General features: G+C 53.8%; 1 protein-coding gene across 1 annotated transcript in view; it reads right to left on the bottom strand.

The window, feature by feature from the left end:
- The window catches only part of LOC113216742 (cell growth regulator with RING finger domain protein 1), a 35,909-nt gene that overhangs the window by 3,299 nt on the left and 20,869 nt on the right, over positions 1-11,741 (bottom strand). The window lies entirely within an intron of this gene.

The raw sequence follows: 11,741 nt of genomic DNA on the forward strand, positions 1-11,741 counted from the left end.
ACACATGGGTCGCGTGACCTACGCAGTGCAGCACCTCCCCTCCCCTCCCCTCCCTCTCTTCCCTTTCTCCCCAACGCGTCTCTCTTACCCCTTCTCCTTCAGCCTCCGATCTCTCCAGAACAACCAGAACCGGCTCGGCTCATAGCCGCACCGGGTCGGACGTCGTACGGATCAGATTACGACTGCGCCGGCGAGGCCAAAAATAACATCAAGATCCTCAGAGAAATGGAGGGAGGAGTGGGGGGGGGGCGTAGTCGGGACAGGACCGCGACCTCCGTCTATGCGTGCGTCACCATACGCAGACCCACACGGCCAGAACCCGAGAGCTGTCCGTCACTGAAGGGCCTCAACTCCTTAGGGATGGGCATACTATTGTGCCCAGAAGAAAAGGGGGGGGGGGGTGAAATGTCATGGCCCTCTCGGTAGGTTCAGGACCATACCATTGGAGCTTATAGGGACCCCATGGTATTTGTAACCCGTGGCATGATCAAGGGTTCCCTGAGCTCCAATGGTGATCTTAACCCCAGCGAGCGGGCGCCGGCGGCAGCCGTGATATTTGTGCCCTCTCGGGGCGGAGACCTCAACGCAAGCAATAGGTGGGGCGCAATTTGAACGCTTTCGTCAGCCGTATTAGCTCGGCAAGATGAACTGAACAACGAACCCCCGTCAACCGGGGGAACCAAATGAGACACGATGACACGTATCACATTAGCTGTAATACACTCTCAGAGAAAGGGCATTGTCTTATGCACATCTTTGCCTCAATGGGCACCGGGATCGAAAAGAAATGCGCATGGACGATCGAAAGATTTTCTCCGTGTGGATAGAAAGGAATGTGTGATAGGTGTCACATTAAGTGTTTTTCTTCTTTCTTTTTTCTCAGTGCTGATTGTAGCGTATATGGCGTGGGGACACGGTCGTGTACATACGTCCACAAACACACACTCGGGTGGACGGATTGGACAACCTTGCCGGGGCTGGGCCGGGCTCCGGCGGGCTCCTCTCGCTCAAGAGGAGAATGTCGCCGCAAATATAGGAAAACTCCACAACACAACTCGCTACATGCCACGGCGAGCAAACACTCGACCACGAAGCTTTAGCGGAGCGCTCCCGCCAAGCAGCCGATGGTCAATCCAAGGCGACGAAGACGCCCCGCAACGCCCCACCACGCCCCGCCCCGCCACGCCACGCCACGCCCCGCGCCCCGCCCTCGCGCTGTAATCATATGATATGGAAATTACACAGGAACGGCCGGCAACAACCTTGTGTCGGGCCGCGACCTGAGCCGATTTGGAGATCAACGGACAAACAATAAGCGCATTATTGGGGTCGTCTAATGAGAGTGGTGTGAGGCCTGAATCATGTCCATCGGCTTCATCACCACAAGAAGAGAGGTCATTCCTCTGGGCTCAACATATGTTCAAGGCGGCTCGCGGCTCGCTTTTGACGCCCATGATTTAACATGGAAGCGTGACCACATAGTGACTACATAGCGGCCACCGAACGCGTTGAATCATTTTCCTAGTCCGCTGCGGGGGAAGGGAAGGGGTTGCATGTCGGGCTCACGGGAAGGAAAGAGAGAGAGAGAAAGGGAAGGGGGATCGGGACCGGGTCAGTTGAAGAGCTCCGACGCTTCCGAAATTTACCGCCGTTTCAATAATTGTAAAAGTAAATTTACACTAAACAATATAATATTTGGTTGAATACCTGTACAATTGTGATGGTGAAATGTGCTGATCGCAAAGTAATTTTTAATTAAGCTAAGAATTTTTAGTTTGTCACATCTCTAGCTATGGTCCTCGCGTTTCTCTAATATCTTTGGACCCACAAGTCATTCATCCCATACGAGCCAGCTTTACGGACGCGCCACCCGGGCCCGCGCGGGCCCGCCGATAACCAAGTCCCAAAAATGGTACAGACCTACCGGTAGTTAGACGGGCCGGAGGTAGCGGCGGCGGACCGGGCGGGAGGAGGGAGAGGGGCTCGGAGAGGGGCTCGGAGAGGGGCTCGGAGAGGGGGGAGGGCACCAAGGTCACTACACCACGCGTCCACGCGAGACGCGGTGCGGCCAGCAGCAGCACGCTCGTGATTAACCAGCTCACCTCTCACCTAGCCGCCTAGCCGCGGCCTAGCCGCCCCCGGCCCGCCAGCGAGCTCCACTAACGGGACAGGGCACCACCGCGCGGGCGGGCGGGGCATTTGGTGGAGTAAAGAATTTGTGCAAGTGTGCAAGGAAGTGAGCAAGCAAACGATGTGTATTTCAGAGTGAGTGTGTATGAGTGAGTGTGTATGTGTGAGTGAGTGTGAGTGAGTGTGTATGTGTGAGTGAGTGTGAGTGAGTGTAGTGAGTGAGTCAGTGTAATGAGTGGAGTAAGTGAGGTAGTGAGTGTAGTTAGTGAGTGTAGTGAGTGAGTGGAGTGAGTGGCGATCATCCATAAAGTAGGTCCGCTGTTTTTCGCCCCAAAAACACACCCTGCCCTCCTCCTGTCCACCGCTGTCCGTTTTCGAAGACCCCCCCCCCCCTATTCGGACGTCCGTTTTCACCTAGGCTACGCCCAATTCACAATATCAGTTTCTTTATGTGGTGTCAAAGAATACGTTTTTAAAGGGGAAATGGGTCTACTGGTACAATAGGAGAAGACAATGTGAAGAAAATTGAGGGAAAAAAGCACAGTTTTCGCCTAATTTCTCGGTGTTTGTACAAGCGCTCGGCCCGTGGCCCCAGCGACGCATCCTCGCACCGGCAAGCTCGCCTCTGTCCTGGCTCATCGCCGTATGATGCCCCTCATGCCTCCCGTCCTACAAGAGATGCCCCTCATGCCTCCCGTCCTAGAAGAGGCCACAATTTTCGCACTCCTTTTTGATTGGCAAACTTTGGCCGTCTCGGTTGGAGACTTGACACTTTCTGGCCCCTTCTTTGCTTGAAGAGAGAAAACTTGCCCTCCAAAGAGGTAAATAATTGTCCTTCTTTAAATGTTAAAAAAGGACCAAAAAGACAGGAGTCCCAAATTGTTGGCATGCTAGGCCACTAGAGCGTTTAGAGTGAGGCGGGGAGGCAATGAACCGCGTCATGTTCTTGTTCCCACCGTCTGCGCGTCAGCTTCGCGTCGACGACAGGTTCGGCACAGTTCAGCTGCACGAGAGGAGGCGGAGCGCCAAAGTGTCGCGAATATTCCTTTCTGAGCGCCGCAGTGCCCCGAACAGGTGTGTGTGTGTGTGTGTGTGTGTGTGTGTGTATGTGTGTGTGTGTGGCGGCTGCACGCCATCGCGGCGCCGTCGGTGGCGTCGATACAACATCGGAGCAGCAGCAGCCGACTCTGCACCAATTTGACGTCGTGAGGTGATTCGCATGCGGCGGTGCGGCGAGATAGAGTGGGGGGGGGGGGACGACGTGGGTTGTATACGTGACTGGAGGCAGGTCCAGCGTGGCTGCCAGCCCTGCCAGAGCGGCGCCGGGAGCCGGTCCGAGGCGGTCCAAGCCGAGCTAACCTGGTGGGCCGGGCGCGCTGGCGGGCGGGAGACAGCGCACGACGGGCAGGATGGGGAGACGGAAGCCCTGCGTCGACGGGGCCCACCCTCCAACAGAACGAGAATCGAGGGCAGAAGATTTGGACTCACGGTCCCGCCTGCCCCGGCCGCGTCCTGCGCCCAGCGGCCAGAGGATACGCAAGGCACAGGGGGCGTTGGCCTCCTGGAGAACAATCGAGCAGCGAAGAAGGGGGGACGACCAACCACAGGCGGGCGTCTGCGGTCGACCTGCAGGAAGAGAGAGCTGGCTGGATAACGGCTGCGGAGGGTTGGCGTAGGCCACCCGCATCACAGGGCTGCCCGCCGACCGCGAGGGTTGCCTATGCCGAGGAAGACAGGCTGACGCCTGCGGAGGGTTAGCGTAGGCCGCCCGCTCCACAGAGCTGCACGCCGGCCGTGAGGGTTGCCTATGCCGATGACAACAGGCTGACGCCTGCGGAGGGTTGGCGTAGGCCACCCGCTCCACAGGGCTGCCCGCCGACCGCGAGGGTTGCCTATGCCGAGGACGACCGGCTGACGCCAGGCCACCCTACAGCCACGCTACAGCCGTTACAGCGTTCGGTGATCGGACGGCCGATATGCGGACTGCACAGCGCGACGCCACGCTGTGCCTGGCGGCGCCTTCTTTCCAGCCCATCCAAGCCGGCGGGCCAGGACACGAGACTCCAGTTTTCCTCCTGTCCAGGAGACCTTCCCAACTGCCCCTCTGGAAATACACAACGCTCCGCGCCGCGCCGGGAAAAGCCCCTTCCCCCAACTCCTCAACTTTAATAGAAAAATGTGCTAATTGACAAAAATGCCTCGGCGCGTGGACGAGGAATGCCTGCCGCAAAGTGAGTGTTGACTGTGTGTGTGTGTGTGCGGTGCGCGTCTTTTTAGCATTTTCATTGCTTGACTTGTTTTCCAATTTGTGTCGCGAGACGGGCCGCGCGCAACGCCGCGCGTCGTTTCCGTAAACAATGATGTGGTACTTAAGTGGGCCTCCGTTTAGGGGTCCGCGGGGACACCCTAGTGGTGCCCCCGCTGCCTCGGCGTTGATTTGTCATCGAGCGATTATATCGCTTCTAGGTAACGCGCTCTCTCTCACTCTCACACAGGCACGTCTGTGACAGTACGCTCGCAGTACATTAGACAGAGCGATAAAAAAACGTGAGTGTGTAATATATTGTTTTTTCTTGACAAGAAATGACGTATGCACCGCAAATAAGGTAAGTGGGTAGTGCAAAAATACTGTATTTTCCTTCCCCTCTGATTTTTAAAATCCATTTTTAGTTGTATTCATGTTTTTCTGCGTTTAAAAAAAATTGTGAAGTGTGCTGGCACGTACGCCTACCTCTTTCCCCGCTTGCCCGAGCGGCTGGTGCCTCGTCTGGAGCGTAAGGTACCTGCGGGCTGGCGAGGCAGAAGAAAGTCGCTCCAGGAGCAACAGCAGCTGCAGTTAGCGAGTGGTGGTGGTAGGTGGTGGTGGTGGGTGGTGGTGGGTGGTGGTGGTGCAGGAGGTGGAAGGAGCGGGGGTGGGAAGACATAGGCCGAGGAGGAGGAGAAGAAGAGAGAGGGCGGGCGCCTCCAAAGAGAAAAGGAAAACAAACACGTGCGTCAGCAAAGCAGACAGAAAACCACCATCCATACAGGAAAAGAGAGCGCGCCTGCCCTATGCACAACTCCGTCTGCAAAAGCGCTGCCGAAACCCGTTCAACCCGCGAATTGCGTCGAACATAAAAGAATTCCACCCGACTCTTTGTTCAAAACCAAGATTCGTCAAATTTACGATATAATTTCTAACAGTGTGGGAGCAACATGCCTCCAACAAAATTTCGCGTATGGACTAAAGCGGAAACAAAAATGATTGTGTTTCTTGGGGGGGGGGGGGGGTTACGACTGGCAGTGGTAACCGGCCAGTACTTTCAAGGACGCCTACAAATAATTATTGTCGGCTCTCCAACGAAGGCCATGGGAAATCAAAGGAAAGGCCTTAGAAGCCTAAAAACGCGTCACTGATCCCTATTTGTTATGTTTCTGTTTATTTCTGGTGCGGTGCTACGGGTCGAACCCGCGGGTCGCGCGGGTGTCCTCCCAATGGGTGCTGATCACGCTACACTTAACCACGTGATCAGGCTATACTCAATAACCCTCAAAACAATAGCACACGTCCTCCAGAAGAAGAAAAAAAACCATGGAAAACCCATAAAAACACCCTACGATTGTTCAATGAGAAAGGCTCCATTCATAGAACCGAGTTAATCGATTGGGACGCAAACGGGAACCGCGACGACGGGCGCCTAAACGAATTACGGGCCAAACCCACATTGCGCCCCGCCCCGCGTAGGTTATTTGTGACGCGCCCGCAATCCTCTGCCTCGATGACGCACACGGGCGCACACGCGTGCATCGGCTATATAACACGGGCCGTTTTAATCCGCATTTTCCTCTCCATCGCCAGCATCCTCCTCCTCCTCGTCGTCGTCGTTACTGAACAGGAACAACAGGTGTGGCGTGAGCTGCTCTGCTGCCGCTGCTGGGCGGGCGGCCACCGAGTGCCATGACATAGATCACGAAGCGAAAAAAAACACAACACACTATAACACAACCTACGTCATAGATCCAGGAATAGTGTGAAACGGGAATGGAAAAAAAAAATAGGATTTGTGTCGCGTGCGGCAGAGAGACCTGCCTAAAGGGAACCTGCGCGTGTGTTACCCGCCACCGCCAGACATTACGTAGCTATATAAAACGGTTTAGGAAAACAAAATATATAACGAAAAATAAAATACGCACGCATAAAAAGAATCGCAGAACTAACTGTGGAATACGAAAACTGGTTTGGCAGCTGGCGTCCCAAGACTTTCCCTCCGTCGGGTTGGATAAGCCGAGCCAAGCGTCCCTGTACTCCTCTGTCCTGCCCCCTGCCCAGCCAGCCAGGCCGGCCTGCGCAGAGCCTGCCCAGCCCAGGCCGGCCGGCCAGCCAGCCAGCCTTGGGCCAGCCGCCGCCGGCCCACAAGCTCGCAGCTCGGGCAAATTTAAACCGTTCGAATGGGACGTGGCGCGAGCCGAAGTGCACCTTTAACAGTGGGAATTTTGTTCTGGAAAAGCACTATACTCGAATCGGACGCTTTATTTCGTTGTACTATACTGTTTATAGTGCTGGGATAGCTGAACGCAGCTCGCGTATCCCAGCCCCAGGACAGCACACAAACGCAATATAAAGACAGAACGCACAACTCAATGCTTTGGCACATTTACTTGACAGTGTGGTCGAGTTTGCATACACCTTATACACCTGAAACAGGGTTGTTGCACCCAGGTTTAAAAAAAATGTTATCGCAAAGTTCATCTTCCTCAGTTCTCACTGGGTACACACACGCACCAACCAACGGCAGAGCGCATTGCACCCGACGGCACCGCAAAGCCGCAACCGACGCCGAGAAGAGAGAGGGGAGGGAGGGGGAGAGAGGGAGGTAAGAGAGAGAGAAATGATGGTATAACACCGGAGGGACAGAGAGAACCTATTAGGATTACCGCAAGGAGCGACATCTAATCTGCGGCGGGATTGGCACCGAGAGTGAAAAGGTGCGTGTGCGGTGCGGGCGTGTCACTGTGAGAAAGTACACTTCCATAATCAAACATTCAGACACTCTTTTCTTATATGCAAATCCTCTCGAAAAAAATAAAAAAAATATAGAGGCATCACCAAGAAACGAAGGGTCGGACTATGGGGGGGGTCTTCTGCGCGACCGTCGACCATCACTGTGTGGAGAAAATAATAATCAAACAGCGATAGAGAGAAAAGAAAAAGTATATAATGCGCGCTTAGAATAACCTTGTTTCGATCGGCATCCATTCCCGCAGATTCTTCTTAACAAAAGCAGCTCATATCGAGAGCGGGCAATAAAAGAAGAGGTATACAATTGAAAGCAGCCTGCAATGCATAGCAGTTGCGCGGCGGGCCAGCAGCGCGCCCACGCGCCGCGCTATCCATCTGGGGCCTCTCACTCTCACCCTTTCGCAAAAGCCGTAAGGCGTGGTTAAGCTACCCATAAAGCGCCTGCCGCTGCGTCCCATGTTATCAGCAGTTAGCTCAGCGTCTTCAATTATTGTTATCACAACAGGCCTCCTTGCTGGCATGTTTGGCTGCGGACTTGCGTCTTTCACTTGGGCATTTCACTGCTCACCGGACGATCTGCAAAGGGGTCCAGGACCCCGCGGGTCGACAAGCGCGCTATACCTTCGTCACGTTATTTGGACGGCGACGCGTGACGGTGTGACGATCACTAGCGCACATTGATTTTTAAAATTTGCATACCGATGCGCGCGAGCGTCTTCCGTGTTATCCTTGAAAACACATTCTGCATACGGCGGCGACCGGCCGGCGAAAAAGCCGGGAGAGAGCGAGAGTGACAGTGAGAGAGCGAGAGCGAGAAGGAAAGAGAGACGACAGATTTGGGAGGGGGGTGGGGGCAAAACCGAACGTGTAGCGCTCCGTCGCGTTTGCTTAACTCGACAGTCAAATACACTTTCAGTTCTCGTACCGTACCAGCAGCCCCCACCACTCCCCCTTCAAATACAGCACCCATCCAGTTAACTCTGAATCCAACTCGCTCTCATTTCTTTTTTATATCGGGCAATTTCACCATCATCAAACTTTGTCATTCCAGGGTATCGCGTAACTACCAGAATTACCACTTTCCCAGTGTACCTGCTCGCTCGAGCCGGCCGGGCGGGCAAGCAGGCCGCGCCAGGCGCCGCAAGGTTAAAGTCATCGCCTGGGAGCCTGATCTAGCCTAGGCGAGCCGCACTGCACTTTAAAGTCATGCAAATGGACGACTAGTCTACGACTAGGCTAGGCAAGCAGTCTGACCAGCCCAGCTGCTCGGGGGGACTGGCCGGTCGGATGGAGTCCAATATTTAAAGTGGCTGGAGGGGTGGCGGGGAAGGGGAGCAGGGGCTCTCATGTCCACCACCCCGGCTCCCTTGCAGTCCCCGGGCCCGGGCCATTCACCCTGCTGCCACTGCCGCAGCTGCTGCAGCTACTAGAGCTGCAGCTGCAGCCGGCGGGCCCGCGCCAGCTGCAGCAGGTGGGGCTTGAGCGCGCCCAGGCCAGCACCCCACACCGGACATCCTTGATCCATTTGAGCCTAGAGTGGCGTGGCGCGGCGTGGCGTGGCGCGGCGTGGCGTGGCTCGGCGTGGCGCGGCGCCACACCGGCTCACCGCCCCACTCCAGCGGGGTAAGCCCCGCGAGGCACACGAGGCGCGAAATAATTATATTCGGTGGAAGTTTTCCATCCACAAACGCTACAAAGACTATAGCGGGTTTATAAATATGCTTACGTAATGCGCATTACGACGATCAACACTCTCAGGCCGTTCATTACCCACACTTTGTAATTGGCTGACAATCCTCTTCAAAACACCATTATTTTTCTGGGATCAGGGTACATCCTTTACATAGACAGCCAGTAGTTTAAGAAAGTTTAGTCGTTCGAAAAAAATTGTAATAGGTCTCGAGTGAAATTGTGTACACCACAAGGAGTGGTTAGGGTATGTAAATGGAGATGGACGAAAGTTTCGATGTTACTGACCGCCAACATTTCTTAGTCGGTGACCTCGTCGGTGACCCAAACAAATATCAATAGACCTGCTGCGAGGGGTAAAAAAACGTGGATGAAGCGGGAGATAACGGATGTGACAGGGCCCGGCCCACTGCAACAAAAAATACAGAAAAGACCTAAAAAAAAATAGACGGTGCGCGACCCTACCTGACACGGTATCTACTTGACCCCATAAATTGTTTTCAAGTACTGCGTGCGACATACAAAATGCACTTGGACAGCTGTACGTATTTTTAAATCAGACACCTCAAGGTCTTACGCTAAGTTTTCGTTAAGTTTTTACTATGTGCACGAAACAAATATTAGCTGAGCAAGCTAACGTATTAGCTGGATTCGTGATAGGTACCAATATTAGCTAGGCCAGCAATAACTTTCTAGTTCTGGCGGCTAAGGTCATACCCGCAGTCGCTGGTCAGTACTTAGGATGGAGAAAAAGATAGCTGCTAATGCTAATTTTACTACCGATCACGTATCTAGCTAATCTGCCTTTTTTGAGTGTAATGCTACATATTTCCACTTATTTTTGAAAATAAACTCTCAGCTTTGAGCCTGAGGTAGTCAGCCGGGCGACCGGAGGGGACAGCACGATAAGGTTCGCACTCATCACAGATCACAGCGGCTGGGAGCTACACGACGAAGGCCGGGCCCGGGCCGATCGGCGCACTTTACTTGCGCCAACTCCAACCCGTTCGACTACTGGGGCACGCTGCGCTCACACGCACTCACATATCAGGCCGAAATTTACTGCATATTAACCGAATAAGATTGCTCACAGCAAGACAGGATCTTTACCCCTGCGCGCCGCACTACACCGGGACTCCATTCACAGTGGGAGTGGAGTTTTTATTTTTTCAATTTTTTTGCCACGGTTTTACGAGGTTTACATGCGAGTCAGAGGTTTTCACAAAAAGATTGCAAATTTACCCCGACAGATTAGTGGGTTAGTAGGTTGGTAGGAATTCATTGTGAAGCTTCATCAGTTGCAAACGAAATTCCTTTTTGTCACGATTGTGCTGATACTAAAATAAACCAAAGAGCGCACATCCTTTTATGCTGTCGTTTTAGCGTCAAAATTTAATTGCGTCAGTCCGACGAAAATGGGAACTGGATCCTAGAGGGTCGACAGCATTTCCAGCAGCCGGTCAAAGTCATCTGTTCACGAGTGGTGTGTTGTCTCTCTCCGGGCTTCTCCAGCAGGCCTCTCCAGGCCAGGCCAGGCGGGGCAAGGGCTTCATCACTCATTCACGCCACGCCACGCCGCGCCGAGCTGAGCGGAGCTGGCGGCCACACTCTGCAGCAGCTCCTGACGTCATACGTGGCACAGCGCGGCGCAGCCTGGCGCAGCGTAGCACCGCAAGAGCACTGCAAACCTCTCCTGCAGCCACTGCCAGGCTACACCAAAACGCGAGGCACACGAGGGGGTGGACCACTTGGGTATTCCATCTACACAAAATATTCCACATATTCCAAAAAATATTCCAGGTATTCCACGGACCGGGCGATTCAGAGCACGTGCCGCGGTGTTGCGGGATTGCATACCTTAGGGGCTATGGCGCCTTACGGGCGGACAGAGTAGGCAAACCCGCCTATAGCGGTGTGTGCTCTAAATCACACGGTACACCAAAAAAATCTGAGTGGTCGACCGCTCGGAAGGCACTCTTCTTTGCGTGTAATTCTGAAGTTTCTGAGTGCTTTTGGTATTCTCAAAATGCTCCTTGTAATGGCAAAAGTTTTTTTAAAAAATGAGTTGTTCCATTATCAGCACCGTTTCTGCAAACACGCATTCACTGGAGGGGAGGGAGGGAGGGAAGAGGGAGGGGGGAAATCTCTGCAGCAGAGCAGTCTGCAGCAGCAGCAGCAGCAGCAGCAGCGCCACCCCGTCACTGCAGTCCCCACCACCCACCCCCCACCCCTTCCGGGTCCAGATTTCTCCAGAGCGGCCGTACCCCCGCGGCCACGCTCGCCCCGCAAGCTCTCGCGAATGGGCTGCACGAGACTCACGTGACCCATCCGATAAGTACCAACCCGTGGGTACCAGCTGTGTGACCGCTCTGGTGCGTAATGTACACACAAGAAGACACCCCCAAGAGCTCGGCGCTCGGTCAGCTCCACGCCCACGCAGTATATTCTTTCTCTCCCTCTATCCCTCCCTCTCCCTTGCTCAGAAGAGAAGAGTAGATAGATATGATGCCATTTAACAGAAGGAAAAAGTAGCACAAGCTCTGGTAATGCCATTACCTACCTAAATTTAAATTACGTATGTGCAATGACAGAGCTGCGTAAAGAAAATATGAACGTACTGCACGCTAAACCCTTACGCACAATAAAATGCAAAAGGGTTTAGTGTGTGCAAAAAGCCAAAAAGTATATTATACGATTTATATTTAACGCTAGAAGTAATAAACACATTACTCCACATTCCATATGCAACTTGAACGGCTGAAAAGTACAAATAGGCAAACAATTTTGCAGTGGCGTTTTTAGCCTTTTTGTATGATGAAGTATTAGATGAAACTATTGCAAGTTCTCTTTCTCTCAGGAGGAGGGCCGGTCCGGGGCGGCGGCCTTGGCAGTGCAGCCAGCGGTGCCTCGCGAGCAGGCTAGT

This window comes from Frankliniella occidentalis, unplaced genomic scaffold, assembly GCF_000697945.3.
Source record: "Frankliniella occidentalis isolate FOCC.00 unplaced genomic scaffold, Focc_3.1 Scaffold59, whole genome shotgun sequence".
NCBI classification, from domain to species: domain Eukaryota; kingdom Metazoa; phylum Arthropoda; class Insecta; order Thysanoptera; family Thripidae; genus Frankliniella; species Frankliniella occidentalis.